The sequence below is a fragment of the Miniopterus schreibersii genome (assembly GCF_964146895.1).
Source record: "Miniopterus schreibersii genome assembly, chromosome: 16".
NCBI lineage: Eukaryota > Metazoa > Chordata > Mammalia > Chiroptera > Miniopteridae > Miniopterus > Miniopterus schreibersii.
The window spans coordinates 11,154,865-11,169,732 of record NC_138116.1 but is presented as its reverse complement, the minus strand read 5'-3'; the positions used below and the strand labels follow the sequence as shown (position 1 = coordinate 11,169,732).

The window sequence follows — 14,868 nt, the reverse complement described above, 5'->3', positions numbered from 1 at the left end:
TCTTTTTTCTTAAAAAAATCATATTTAGCCTTCAATGCAAGAGAAATGTCTAAAAGAATATGGATTTCAGTGAAAGAATGGATTGAAAACACAAGGCAATCTGCAGATACAGTTATAACTTCACCGCAGTAAGATCTGATAATTCACCTCTTTTATTAGGCATTTGGCACTTGGACAGACAGCACAGTGCTTGGCACCTGCTGGCTGCTGAGTAACAAGCTCTCTGCGGGTCAACGAACAAATGAAGGTCTCTGCATAATTCGAGCATTGCCCTCATACCTAGAGGCAAACCTCGCTCTGCAGATGTTAACTAGTTTGTTTGAGTGTTTACACAAAGGTTTCTGAGCTATATTTGGCAGGGGAAAACGATTTTGTAAAAAGGAAATTACCACTGCGTCTTATTTTTTGGTTACTTTTCTTTTTTCGTATATTACAAAACTGTATTGACACACCCAGGGAAGGTTGATGTTTTCTCTGGATTGGTTAGATTTTAAATGGGTTACATAAACACATTTTCATTTTTATGGTTTCGTGCAGGACTTAATTAGAATTAAATGAGCCAGGCATTGTTATGTTAGCCTTTAAATAATTAGCATTTATGGCTGACTTTCCTTTTGATCTTTTAAAATTCTAATTGGTGAATTAGAAGAGCCATGAGAAAAAATTTTTTTAAATAATGTTTAGGTTAATATATTTGCCATTTATGTCTTAGCAAGCCACAAACCCCAAGTAATAAATACAAATTCAAATTAGACATTCACAAAGAAAATAAGCCGCCTAACAATATACTATGGCTTCTGTAAAACATAGCTTAATACAGGGTGAGAGCTGCCTCTCTCAGTCCTAAAAATGAAATATTTGTTAGCTGGTCAGGTGATGTTGTGACTGCATTTCCAGATGCTGGGATCTTAGAAAACAATTATTGAACACAGTTTATTCTAAAATATGTGCTATTATTAATTAAGAAAAATTTTTTTTGCTATTGCCAAATTTCAATGATTTTTGTCTTGGTTACAATAAAGCAGCCAAAGAAATTATATATTGGAGCGAATGCTATTATTCTAAGAAAGCACATTTCATAAGAGCTAATTCAGCATTCAACTTATTCCAGTTATAAATCCTTAGACTCAAAATGTGATTTAGCTCATGGATTTACACTTGTAAAATAAGCAAGGTTTCAATTAAAAGTCAATAGGTTATGCCTAAGCATCAATTAATGTTTGCCCTGGGGCACCTACCATGTCTATATTAAGTAGCCTAATAGAAAACACTTTACCATCAAGGTTTTATTTCTTCACTAACACACCATGTGTGAAAAATACATTCTTGGCACAATAAATCATACAGTGGAGTTTGATGACTTACATATGTTTCTGACGTTTACAAAACCTGCGTTGTCCTCAGAAGGTAACACAGAGTCCACGAGGCTCTTACACTTTACAAAAACAGAAAAACAAATCGGTGCCCAATTGGAATCGATTGGATGCGTAACCGAGGGACAACGGAGACGCTCCTTGCCTGTGGCTTTTCTAGAATGTCGTAAACAACCATCTTTTAAGGACGGGTCACCAACTAAAAATTGAAACAAAACAAAATTTTAAGGAAGCAGAAGAGAAACTAATGCATTAGATGAGTAATCCAGAGAAAAAAATAAAGGAGCCAGTGAAATCCACAAGGAGATTTGGCCACCAAGAAATCTGAACTTTCAGACATTGAGCTAATACTAAGGCCTTTGATTCTGTTATGATGCTGATGTAAAGATCAGAGGGATTAAAAACAAGAACAGCCGCAACGGTGACCACCCTCCCTCTGTTTTTCTTCTTTCCCCTGACAGCTAACTACCCTATTATAGGGCTCCCGCTCTGTCTTGCCCAAGGACCTTCAATTCACTTTTACTCTTTACAAATTTAATTGACAACGATGCTGTTATAAATATCAAATTGCTCTTCATGAAATTATCTGCTTTATAATAACTAAATGTCACCATTAAATTCAAGCTCCACTTCCCTTGTAAAAATGCATTTATGGAATGAGTCATTTTTTTTTCCAGGGTTTTTCAGAGCTGAGAACATCTCATCAGTCATAACTTTTAAAAATAGTACCAGGGCACAGATCTTCTAGGTCTCAAATGATTTTATTGGGCATTTAAGTCTAATACATTTGTGCCTCTGTTGCATTTGTGTCAGGGCTGTGGTTTGCACTGGACCTGAGGTTGTACAAAGTAGTCTCTGAGGGATTAAATTTAATTTAGGTCAGATTTGTAGCCACTGGTTATCAGAATGATACATTTTCTACTGTGTGCACATTTCTATTTATTTCCAGAACATCATGGTGTTGCTGTTTATTTTGTAGAATTTGCAACTCCAATTATTTCAGAGAGGTGGTTTTTTTTTTCTTATCCTTAAAAAAGATTAAATTGCTTACATTTTAAAAATATAATACACATAGTTAGCAATAAATATATACATTATGCCACCTTTAGAGAAAGAAGGAATAATTCCAAACTAAACTCAAGCAGATGTGGAAATTTCTTTGCCCTGGATAATTTATTTCCAACAGAGAACTCTTTGTTCGGTTCTGCTGGTGGAAGAGCAGTTCTGACGATCAATATTTCACAGGATTCTACCCAACAAGCCTGAATGAAGTTGTTGTGTTTTGTTTTATTTTAATGTTGTTTGCATAACTTAGATTAAAAAAAAAAAAAAAAAAAAAAGGAAATGTTTAAAAAGGTGAGCTGGGGAAGGAAATAAATTCCAGTGATGTTAAATTCGTGTGTGTGCACTCTAACGATTTAAACATTACTCGGCGCACGTGCTAGTCAGCTCAAGTTGCTAACTAAATATAGGTCCCAGGAGATTAATAAATGTACCCATCACCTTTGGAGAACTCTAGTTACAGGTCAGCCATTTCCTCTTCCTGTCCCTGCCTCTCAATAAGCGACTTCTGTTTTGCATTATCCAGAGTGGCCAAGTCCAACCTAAGTAAAACATCATGGTTTTTAATGAGAAGGGTTTCAAATGCATCTTGCCTTTAGAGTTAGTGGACAGCCAGGGCTAAGAGCTACTATTAAAAGACCCGTATTTTCTTTATAGCCAGTGCTTGCCTGAAGACTAAAGCATGTTTGGTTAAGGATACTAAACTGAGACAAGCTCCTTCATAAAAAAAAATAAATAAATAAAATAAAGTGAAATAAAATAAAAGATTGAGAACAAGCTCTGCAATGTTTTTATAACAATTCAAACCGAAAGCAAACGAATGTTCCACTTTTTAGGCACGCAAGAAAAGACTGAGCCTATATTTCATTCTATTTATTTTTCGAGCGATTGCCAAGGAAAGGCAGTTCCTTACACAGCCCTGTTGGGCTGAGTCTTAGAAGTGCAAAGATGGATGAAGTCTTTGTCTCAAGCGGGGTGATGCTACAGGCCCAAGAGGGGACAACCGAGAGGGCCTGGCAGCCGTTCATCGCTCAGACGCGAAGGGACTGTCCCCCATTTGAGATACTGTAGGATTTGTGGATTTAAAAACACACACACAAAGCAAGCTGTTGTGGTGGTGTTGACCTTTCATACGGTTTCTCCTCTGAAACCTTGTACAACCAAGTTAAGCTATTTTTATTCTCAGCCTTGGGCAGGCACTGGAGCCTCCTCCCACCACCGCCTTCCCTCGGCTTCCCCTGGCACAGGGGTTGCCAGCTCTGCCTGTCTCTTCATCTGACCCTTTCTCTGTCCCCTCTCGCCCTCCCTCCTGCAGGCTGTTGGTTCCCGCCGCGGTGCTTGCAGGCTGCGGCCTTCTACCAAGCAGGGGGGTGCATGTGCCTGGTATGGGACAGGCTCGGGCCTCTCCTGTCACCTGCTCATCACAGCAGCCCCCCACCCCTGTGTGCTTGCCGCCCACCCTCTTGATCCTGAGCCCCTCCTGTCTTATCCCTTCTCAAGACAGAGCCGGGAGCTCTGGTGCCAAGAACATACCCAACCAGGATGAAGGTGGGAGCCAGCCAAAGCAAACGTCCCCGTTTCCCTCTCTGCTGTTGATGAGGAAATAGGTGATGCGGGTCCCCCTCTGCGTTACCTCACTTAGTTTATACAGCTCGTGGGAGAAAGAGATCTGATCGCTGGCCCCGCCGCCTGCGGCCTGGGTGATCTTGGACAAGCTACTTACCCAAATGCCTGAACCCCTTTCTGGAATAAGGCTATGGTATAAATAAATAAAGGATCTTGCTCAGATTTAACTTCTTAATTACAGAGGAAAGATAGCTTAGAGGTTAAAAGCGCAGACGGGCTTTGGACTTGGGTGGGAATCTGGGACTTTCCACTGACTGGATAATAAGGCCATAGTTTCCTCGTTTGTGAAACAGGGCCAATAATAATCTTAACCTCATAAGGCTGTGGTGAAAACTGAATGAGACAATGCAGAGAAAGCTTTTAGCACAGTGCCTGGCACTCCGCGAATGTTAACTATTATTATCCCTTGACGCTGTTATCTTGAAGCAAAATTTGGAGGCTGTATCATGAAGTTAAAAGTAGATCCCTAAGACTCCTAGCAGAAAACATAAGCAGGAAGCTCCTTGACACTGGTCTTGGTGATAATTTTTGGAATCCGCCACCAAAAGCAGAAGCAACTAAAGTAAAAATAAACAAGTGGAACTACGTCAGACAAAAGAAAAGGCCATTTACTGAATGGGAGAAAATATTTGCAAATCACATATCTGATAAGGGGTAATATCCAAAATATACAAAAAACTCATACAACTCAATAGGAAAAACCCCCACACCAAACAAACTGATTTTAATATGGGCAGAGGATCTGAAGAGGACATTTTTTCCCAAAGAAGACATACAGATGGCCAACAGGTACATGAAAAGATGCTCGACATCATTAGTTATCAGGAAAACGCAAGTCAAAACCACAATGAGATATCACCTCACACCTGTGAGAATGGCTGTCACCAAACATACAAGAAATAACAAGCGTTGGTAAGGAGGCAAAGAAAAGGGAGCCCTTGTGCACCGTTGGTGGGAATGTAAACTGGTGCAAACCCTCTGGAAAAAAATGTATAGTTGTTCCTCAAAAAATTAAAAATAGGATTACCATATGATCCAGCAATTCTACATCTGGGTATTTATCTGAAGAAAACAAAAACACTAATTTGAAAATATGTATGTCCCCCATGTTTATTGCAGCATTATTTACAATAGCCAAGATATGGAAACAACCTAGGTGTCCATAGGTAGATGAATAAAGAAATTATATATATAGCTCATATATATATATTTGAATATTATATTATATATATATATTTGAATATTATATTATATATATATATTTGAATATTATTCAGCCATAAAAATAATTAAATCTTGCCATTTGCAACAGCATGGCTGGATGGACCTTGAAGTGAAATAAGTCAGACAGAGAAAGACAAATACCTTGTGATGGCGCTTAAATGTGGAATTTAAAACAAAACAACAAAAACAAGCTCAGATTCAGAGAACAGATTGGTGGTTGCAAGAGTTGGGGTTGGAGAACGGTAGATATGGGTGAACTTTTTTTTTAGTTAAAATAAACTGGAATTTAAATTTTTTTTAAGAAGTGAGATACCATCTTATAGAAATAATAAGCTATTATTTGGTTTCTACTCCCAGTTCCTGGCACAAAGCTCTTAAAACCCTTGTAAATAGTGGTACTAAAAGAATCTTTTGTTCTAACATTCAGTCCTTGACCTTGGTTCCTGACACAGAGTTCCTAAGGTCCTTGTAATTTCCTGATAGGAAGGTTTGACACTGATCTCCTAAGTCCTTTGGAATTTCCTGGGTGATGGGACTGTCTTTTATTCTAACGAGGTGACTCTTGGTGGGTCCTGGATGAAGACTGATCAGCAGAAAGACAAAACCATGATTAGAAGCTTGGAAGTTTCAGGCTCCTCCTCAATTCTCCAGAGAAGGGAGGGGGGCTGCAAATGGAATTAATGATTGATCATGCCCATGTGGTAAAGACTTCATAAAATTTCCGGTAACATGGGGTTCAGAGAGCTTCTGGGCTGATGAACACACCTACATGCCAGGAGGGTAGCACACCCGGTTCCCCAGGACAGAAGCTCCTGTGCTTAGGACACTTCTGGGCCTCGCCTGTATATCTCTGGACCCAGCTCCTCATCTTTTTTTTTTTCAATCCTCACTCAAGGAATATTTTTTCCATTGCTTTTCAGAGAGAGTGGAAGGGGGAGAGAGAGATAGAAAAGAAACGTCGATGTGAGAGAGACACATCTATTGGTTGCCTCCCGCTCGAGTGCTCACAGGGCCAGGGATCGAACCTGCCACTGAGGTCCGTGCCCTTGGCCAGAACCGAACCTGGGACCCTTCAGTCCGAGGACCGACGCTCTAACCACGGAGCCAAACCAGCCAGGGCTCATTTAATATCTTTTAATATGCTCTTTATAATTAGCCAGTGAGCAGAACAAAGTGTTTCCTTGAGTTCAATGAGCCATCCTAGCAAATTATTGAACCCGAGGAGAGGACATAGGTAGTCTGATTTATGGCCCAACTATTAGAGACATGTTTTGTATGGGGGAAAGAAAAAAATTATATATACACAAACACACAAGATAAACATTATAAAATTGGTGGGGGCGTTTTGGCTTTTTAATTATGGAATGGAGTGTTCTAGTGCTGACTTCACGTAAACCTGCAAAAGCATGAAGGGGGTTGGGAAAAGGGGCAATTGGGATGTGGGGCAGTCTGCCCTGCTTACACCAGGCCTAACTTTGAATCAACAAGTTCCCTCAGATGATATAAAAGCAGTGCCCAGCACCTAGCAACGGTGCTTGAGTCAAAAAGTTATTGAAAGAATTAATACATGATGCTGTTTAAATAAAAGATAATTTGCACATAAGTGAAAAACTGGACAAATGCTATAAATATTTGCCTATTTGTCGTTATTGATTAGAAAAGGCTAGAACTCGAAGGATTCTTAGAGGTGACCTAAGTTCCTTTCTATACGTCAATTCATAAATGAAAATATGGACATCCCAAGGGATTCATGACTTTTTCAGGCACAATCCTCATGTTTTCAAAAAGTGAAAAGCAATTTTAGTATTCTGCATAGTCTTAATTTTGGTTCTTGATCAGTGTTTCAGTGACTACTGCTGCATAGTAAATTACCCCCAAACGTAGTGGTGTAAAAAAAACAACCATTTTCTTTTGCCTGTGACTTTATGAGTCAGGAAATTAAGGAGAGCTCTGATGAGCAGTTTTACCTTGGGATCTCTCACAAGGCTGCATTTAGATGTTGGCTGAGACTGCAGTCATCTGAAGGCATGATTGGGCCAGACGTTCAAGTTGGCTCATTCGCATGGCTGGCAGTTAATGCTGGGCAGTTGGCTGGGAGCTCAGCGTGGGCTGCCTCCTAAATCGTTTACACATGGTCTCTCCAGCAGGTGGTTTCGGGGTTAGACTTCTTACGTGGTGACTGACTGCCCACAGAGCGAGCTTCCAGGAGAACCAGGAGAAAGCTGCAGCACCTTTTATGACCCAGTCTCAGAAGTCATATACTTCTGAACTTTATGGGACAGAGCAATCACAAATTCATCCAGGTTCAAAAGGCAGAGACAGAGAGCCCACCGCTTAATGGGGAAAATGCCAATGAACTTTGGGGCCCTGTCTTTAAAATCTTCACAGCCAGGTTGGTCATGTTTGGCAGCTTACCCTTTATAAGACTTTTAATTTGGTTCTGGGTGTAACTATCTCTAGGTTACATTTTTTGACTTTTTATTATAGAGAATTTCAAGCATAGATAAAAGCAAACAGAATAGTATAAGAAACTCCTGTGTGCCCATTGCCCAGAGTCAAAAATTATCAGCTCATGGCCAGCTTTGTTTCATCTGTACTTCCACCTGCCTTCCCCATCTCTAACTCTCATATTGCTCTGAAGTAAATCTAAGATAACATATTGATTTATCGGTAATTATTTTCCTAAGTACCTCAAAAAGAACGAGGCGCTGTCTTATTTGTTTTATCCCAAAGCCTCCTAGGAATGACACCTTTCTGCATGCTTGTAGGTAACCGCAGAAACCTCGTCATCTGGCGACTAAAGACAAGTTGGTAACAGCCTGATGATGGGAGAGAGAGGCTCAGAACAAAGGCTTTTAGGAGCCAGGTTGAGCAAAATCCATGCTCCAGACTTGGGGTTGAATATTTTGATCCTTCAAGAGAGTTAGCACTTGGCTCTACATTGGGGCCCCCTCCCTTAAGCCACAGCACACACAGGACAGAGTGTCCCCGCAGGGCAAGGCAGGGTAGGAGGTCGCCAGGCCACTCTGCCCGCTGACTTCCACTGAGCTCTGCGTACCCGGCAAGCTCTGATCGACAGGCCGCTGCAGCTCCGCCTTCTCTGAGGCTCGGTTCAGGAAACCAGGGCTGGACTTGCCGGCCGCAGAATGGAACCGTCTACAGTTGTAGAGAAAGGGAGGGTGTTAGTTTTCAAGAGCTACGGTAGCTAAGAACCACGACCTGGGTGGCTCAGCAACAGAAATCTATTGTCCCACAGTTCTGGAGGCTGGAAATCCGAGACCAAGGTGTGGGCAGCCTTAATTCTTTCTGACAGCTGGGAAGAAGGTTCAGTTCCAAGCTTGTCCCCTAGCTTCTGGTGTTTTGCTGGCAATCTTTGGTGTTCTTGGCTTGTAGCAGCATCACCTGGTCTCTGCCTTCATCTTCACATGACATTCTGTGTGTGTGTGTCTCTGAGTCAAATTATCTTTTTTAAAATAAGGACACCGTTTATATTGGATTAGGGCCCACCCTTATGACCTCCTCTTAATTAATTACATCTGCAAGGACCCTATTTGCAAATAAGATCACATTCTAAAGTGCGGGGCCTTAGGATTCAAACATAGGAATTTTGAGGAGACATAATTCAACCCATAACAGGGGGTCTAGGTGGGAAAAGGCCACCCCTTCTACTCAAATGTTTCGAGTAGCTTTCCTGGCATGAGCAGGTAAGGGGGAACAGGTATCTTTTCCTTCCTCTCCAAGGAAAGGAGGGATTCTGTGGGCTCCTGAGATTTCAATGGGAGGCTAGAGCTAGACCGCCTGCATGCTAACAATTATCCTACACACTTCCTAACCTAGCCCCAAATACCCACCGGCTTTCTGACAGGGTCAGGAGCACCCGATCATTTTGAAAAGGCAATTTCCTCAGATGAGACGTGAAGCACATAAGCAGTCATTATGTGCATCCCCTCCTGCCCCTCCTCAGAAGCCAAAGTGTGATTTAATGTATTTTAGGAACTGAAGTTCAAAATGTGAATTTCCTGTGCAGAGGAAAATAATGCCAGAAAGCACTTAGGAAAAGGCACAGCAGGCGGATTAAATATGTTCAAAGATCTGTCCTTGGCCCGCTTATCTGTTTTTCTTGACGATGTCATTCAAACTCCGGCTTGGGAGGGAGGCCGCTCCCCTGCCTGTGGCTGTGGCTGCGGCCCTGCGGTCCTGGGCGGGCCACAGGGGTTCCGCATCCCCCATGCCCGCCGGAAAACCCACCTACAGTGGCGTAAAAGCCACAGATCTCAGAGAAAGCGATCATTTCTGCTCTCCTCCAGCCAAACCCACCTCCTTACTTGTTGCCCTGGGACCCCTTTTTTCTTTTCTTTCCTTTTTATTAAATGTGTTTTTATTGATCTTTTTTTTAGAGGGAGAGGGAGAGCGAGAGAGAAACATCGATCGTGCGCCTCACCGGGGATCGAGCCCACAACCTGGGCATGAGCTCGGACCGGGAATCGAACCGGCGACCTTTCCAGGATGCTCAACCCACTGAGCCACCCGGCCAGGGCCCCCTTGTCATTTGAACGCTACTACTATGCTGCTGGTCATCTAAGCTGGCGACCGCTACGCCAGTGATTCTTAGCCTGTTCTGAAGTCTCAGACGCCTTTGAGATTGGATGAAACCTATCGACTCTCTTCCCGGAAAAAGAAACATGACTATTCACACAAATATTTACTCAAAATTTCAGGGGGTCTTCACGCGCCCCCATCTAAGTAATCTGGATTCATCTCTTTTATTTCCTAATGATATCTGCTCCAAAAACCTTTAGTGGCTCCCCACTGTCAATGAAATACGTGTGTCCATCTCTTAGCCTGGCACTTAGAGCATATCATTCATTATCTGACTACACCCCATCTTTCTAAAACAAACGAGTTCATCATGGACACAGAGAGCAGTGTGGTGACTGCAGGGGCGAAAGGGGTGGGGGGAGGTAGAGGAGGGGAAAGGGGGGTAAATGGTGAACTTGGGCTTGACTCAGGGTGGTGAACACACAATACAGTGTACAGAGGCTGTGCTGTAGAATTGGGCACCTGAAACCTGTATGATTTTGTTAACCAGTGTCACCCCCAAAATTCAATAAATTCAATAAAAAGCAAAAAATAAAAAGTAATAAGCAAAGCATCAATATGCTGGGGAGTGGACCACTAATCAGGATTAGTAGAGCAGGAGTTGAAGATCAAGAGCCTAGTATCTTCTCCTGTGCTCAGTCAGGGAAATGCAGTATAAATAATAGTAATGAGGAGGAGAGGAAAAGAAAAAGAAATATTATTTAGCAATTTGTATGTGCTCGGTACCTCAGGTATATTACCTCATTAATCCAGTGACGTGTTTGTAATATTAGCTTCATTACACTGGTCACTAAATAAAGATCACTCAGAGTATAAATCATGGAGCTGGGATTAACAACTACTCCTGTCTATTTCCAGAGCACAAGGGGTTTTTTTTGTTTTTGTTTTTGACTATAAACATTACATTTATACAACAATAAAGATTTTAAAAAGCAAGCAGAATCTTCAAAGGAGTGAATATTTTATGATAAGGCATTCTTTGTACTTTTTGTTGACCTGCTTAGAAATTTTTTGCTTGGATGGACTCTAAGTTTGGTTAAAGGCACGTAAAACCACAAGAGGTGCAGCTTTCAATGAATCTCCCCCTGTAAGCAACTATGACATTGGCAGATGGCATGTTCTCTAGCCTCCTCCAGCCCGTCTCTATCCCAGAACTCCTAGGAATGGCTGAAACTCAGAACAACAATTCCTGCCACCTAGTTGCTGTAATTGAGTCTGTGCTGCGCGGCCTCCCCAGCTCCCCACTTCAGGACTGAGGCACTCACGCCCCGCCTGCTGGGAGGGTTGGCTGACAGCTCTCTGGTGAGTGTCTCTTCAAGAACTGAAGGCACCTGTCTTGCTCAAGGTCATGCTGTTCTCCCTCCCTCCACTGAAGGCACCTGTCTTGCTCAAGGTCATGCTGTTCTCCCTCCCTCCACTGAAGGCACCTGTCTTGCTCAAGGTCATGCTGTTCTCCTTGGTAGCAGCCACTTCCAATGACTGGCCAATGATGGGGGGCTGGGGCTGGGGGAGAAAGCCCAACTTCTCGGGTGCTCAAGGAGCAGACTGTACTAGGGAGGAGTGGGCTCCAGGTTCCAAAGAAGCAGAAGGTGCCAGGACAGGCCAAACCCTCTTTCCAGCGTCCCCACCAGCAGCTGCTGCATCCCAGCTCCTTTGCTTAGCCTCCCCCCGGAAACACTGTGTGCCCGGGGGTGTGGCAGCCAGGTGTGGGCGTCACTACCAAGACCGAGGGGGAGAGACAGGAGCTCACTGACTTCACAGCGTCAGGTGATGTTGGGGGCAGTTGGCTGCCTTCACCTCTAGCTGGAGAAGTAGAAATTTTATAACGCGGGCTGTGTGCCAGGAGCAGCGCTGGTCAGCCGTCAGGGGGCAAAGCGGCCCAGTTTCATAGGATGTCTTAGGTCCTGTTTCTATGGTGGCTTTCTGACTAAGTGCTGGGCACTGCCACTCATGCGCGCTTGATCTCATTCAGTCTTTACAACAGCCCTTTGACACCAGGGCTGTATAAACTGATTAGAAAACTGAAGTTGACAGAGATTGAGGAACCGCCCCTGGGACTCACCCCTAGTAAAAGCACATCCATCAGGGGGAAGCGGGGCTGTGAGGAATTTGGGGGTTTTGACTACTGCTCTCTGCTGACTGCCCACGAAGCCCTAGCCCACTGTCGTCTCTGTCCAGAGAGCTCGTGCGACAAGCTTAAAAAGATCCAGCTACTGCCCGGCCGGGCTTGGCTCAGGGGTTAAGCGTCGACCTAGGATCCAGGTGATCAGGGTTCGATTCCCGGTCAGGGCACATGCCCGGGTAGCGGGCTGCAGCCGATCAATGACTCTCTCATCATTGATGTTTCTATCTCTCTCTCTCTCCCTCTCCTTTCCTCTCTCTGAAATCAATAAAGATATATTTTAAAAAAAAAGATCCAGCTACCATCTTGCGGTCAGCAGTGCCTAGCATAGTGTTTTGTCCACAGAAACAGAATTGAATTAAGAGGTGCGGACAGATCTCTTTAATAATAGATGCCAATGCGACGGACCGCAAGCGTACTGAAAAGGGCCGTCGGCTTTTCTTGTGCTCCGGAGTCTCATCCTCCTACATCAGAGCCTCCTAGTGCCTGCGACAAAGCAGAACAAACAAGCTCAGGGCCCCAAGGTGCTGTGTGTGTCTCTAAGGAGCAGCACCAATGAGTCCAAGGCCGGGGCAGTTTGAGCTGAGCGGGGAGGGGGCGCGCGCTGCTGGAACAGCCTCCCTCCAGCTGCCCCCGGGCTCCTCGCTGACACCGGGCCTGGCACACGGGGGGGGGGGGGGGGGGGGGGGGGGGGGGCTCTGGGTGGATCTCTGCTCAAGGTCAGAGCACTGTTCCCAGGGGAGTCTCAGTCCCGGGGCCGGGAAAGACAATTAACCTTCACTGAAGACCCACTGAGCGTGGGTACCGCGCTAGACTCCGTGGGCACGAGGGTGGATTCAGGGCAGCTACGGAGTCTGCAACATCAGCGCGCGGTGAAAACGAGAGGCACCTGCTCCTTGTTCAGAAGCGAAGACTTTCAGGACGGTGACAGCAGGACATTGGACCAAACGTGGGACCCTTCTGAGTTTGGGGGCTAGTGCGACTGCTCGGGTCACACGCCCAGGAAGCTGGCCCTGGGTGGACCAGAAAGTTTCTGTTGTCGGAGGGCTCTCAGCTCAGTGGGCAAGACAGAGGCGCACAGTGAGGATTTGGTGTGATGAACAGTGTGTTGGGGGGGGTGGTGAGAGGTGTTATGAGAGCAAAGACTCATTTAAACCTCATACCGGTATTATAATCTCCTTTTCTTAACCTAAAATTTTAAAATATTTTACCCGTTTAACAGCTTTGAGATATATTCACATACTGTACAATTTGATTTACCTATCGAAAGTGTACAGTTCAATAGTTTTAGTGTATATATATTTTAATATGTTTTTATTGATTTCAGACAGAGGAAGGGAGAGGGAAAGAGAGAAGCATCAATGATGAGAGTCATTGATCGGCTGCCTCCTGCACGCCCCCTGCTGGGGGTCAAGCCCGCAACCCGGGCATGTGCCCTGACCGGGAATGGAACCGCGACCTCCTGGTCCATAGGTCGATGCTCAACCACGGAGCCTCGCTGGCTGGGCTAGTTTTAATATATTGATAAAGATTTGCAACCATCCCCACAATCAATTTTAGAACATTCTCATCACCCCAAAAAGAAATCTCACAGTGCTTAGAAATCATTCCCCGTTACCCCCCCTTCTGTGGATTTGCCTATTTGGACATTTCATATAAGTGGCATCATACATTCTGTGGCTTTTGTGTCTGGCTTCTTTCACTTAGCATGATGTTTTCCAGGTTCATCCACATTGTCGTATGTAGATAATCTCCTTTCTGTAGCTGAGGAAACCAAGACTCTGGGAAGCAAAATGATTTGCAGAGTCACACGCTAAGCGATCTTACCGTGGGTGGTGGGGAGTCTGATGGCTTGGTTTTGAGATGGTGTCTAACAGATCTCTCCATGGTAAAAATACATTTTTCCTTCGGAATTATTAATTTGTGGGATGCTACTTGGAAACCATGTGATTAGCTTGTTCTCCAACATCCTTTCACTCAATGGCTCTAGCGTCCATTACTGATGCTACCCTGAAGCACTCACTATATTGGCAGGTGCAAACTCTAATTCTATCATTTGCCTACGTTCATTAGCTGGCATGCTTATGAATCACTGTGAACTTATTAATTTTTTACATTTTATTGAATGTGTTATAATCCATTACCATCATTAACTTTTTGATGCCCAAATTACCCAAAATTTGGCAACAGGGAGCTCTTAAAATAAAAAATTTGAAAGGTCTTTATAATAACTTAACCTATATGCCACAAAATATGATTGGTCGGGGGGGCCATGAAACTCTAAAATGTAGACTATATTCAGATACTTTTTGGACAGTTTGTTGGCATAAAATTTTTGCTACCTGAAACAAATTCAGAATCTGTTGACAATACCTTTGATTTTCTTAGAAGCTATGTTGTAGGGCATTTTCTTTGAACTTGATGTTGATGTATTATAATAGGACTTCTTCCTAAAAACAAAACAAAACAAACCAGTGAATTTTGAGTTGGCACCAAGATTTTAAGTGTCTTTAACCCAACTTTTTTAAGTGGCACTGGAAGAGTTGGAGAATTAATACAAGTGCACTGGATGCCAGAAATTTCATTTCATTTCCTGAACAATGTCGAGGAGAGTGAGAATGAAAGGAAACTCTAAATAGCCCCAAGAAGATAGGATTGGGTTGGGTTGCAAGTAATAGAAAACCGGATGGCAATGGCTTTACTCCACAGGGACTGCATTTCTTCCCTTGCAATAGGAAACCCAAAGGTGGTCAGGTCAGGTCTAGCGGGGCTGTTTAGCGACATTGTCGGTCCTGCTCCTTTCTTTGCACACTACCGTCCTCAGTCTGCTGCTTTTGTCTTCAACATCACAAAATGCGACTG

General features: G+C 43.6%; 1 long non-coding RNA gene across 1 annotated transcript in view; it reads right to left on the bottom strand.

Moving 5' to 3' along the window:
- Positions 1-431: 431 nt before the first annotated feature.
- LOC308568599 overlaps positions 432-14,868 on the bottom strand; it is a 29,827-nt gene continuing 15,390 nt past the window's right edge. The window contains exons 3-5 of the long non-coding RNA XR_014000515.1: positions 14,380-14,456; positions 2,877-2,977; positions 432-1,572 (exon numbers count right to left, since the gene is read on the bottom strand). This is a non-coding gene — a long non-coding RNA (uncharacterized lncRNA). The remainder of the gene's footprint in view (positions 1,573-2,876; positions 2,978-14,379; positions 14,457-14,868) is intronic.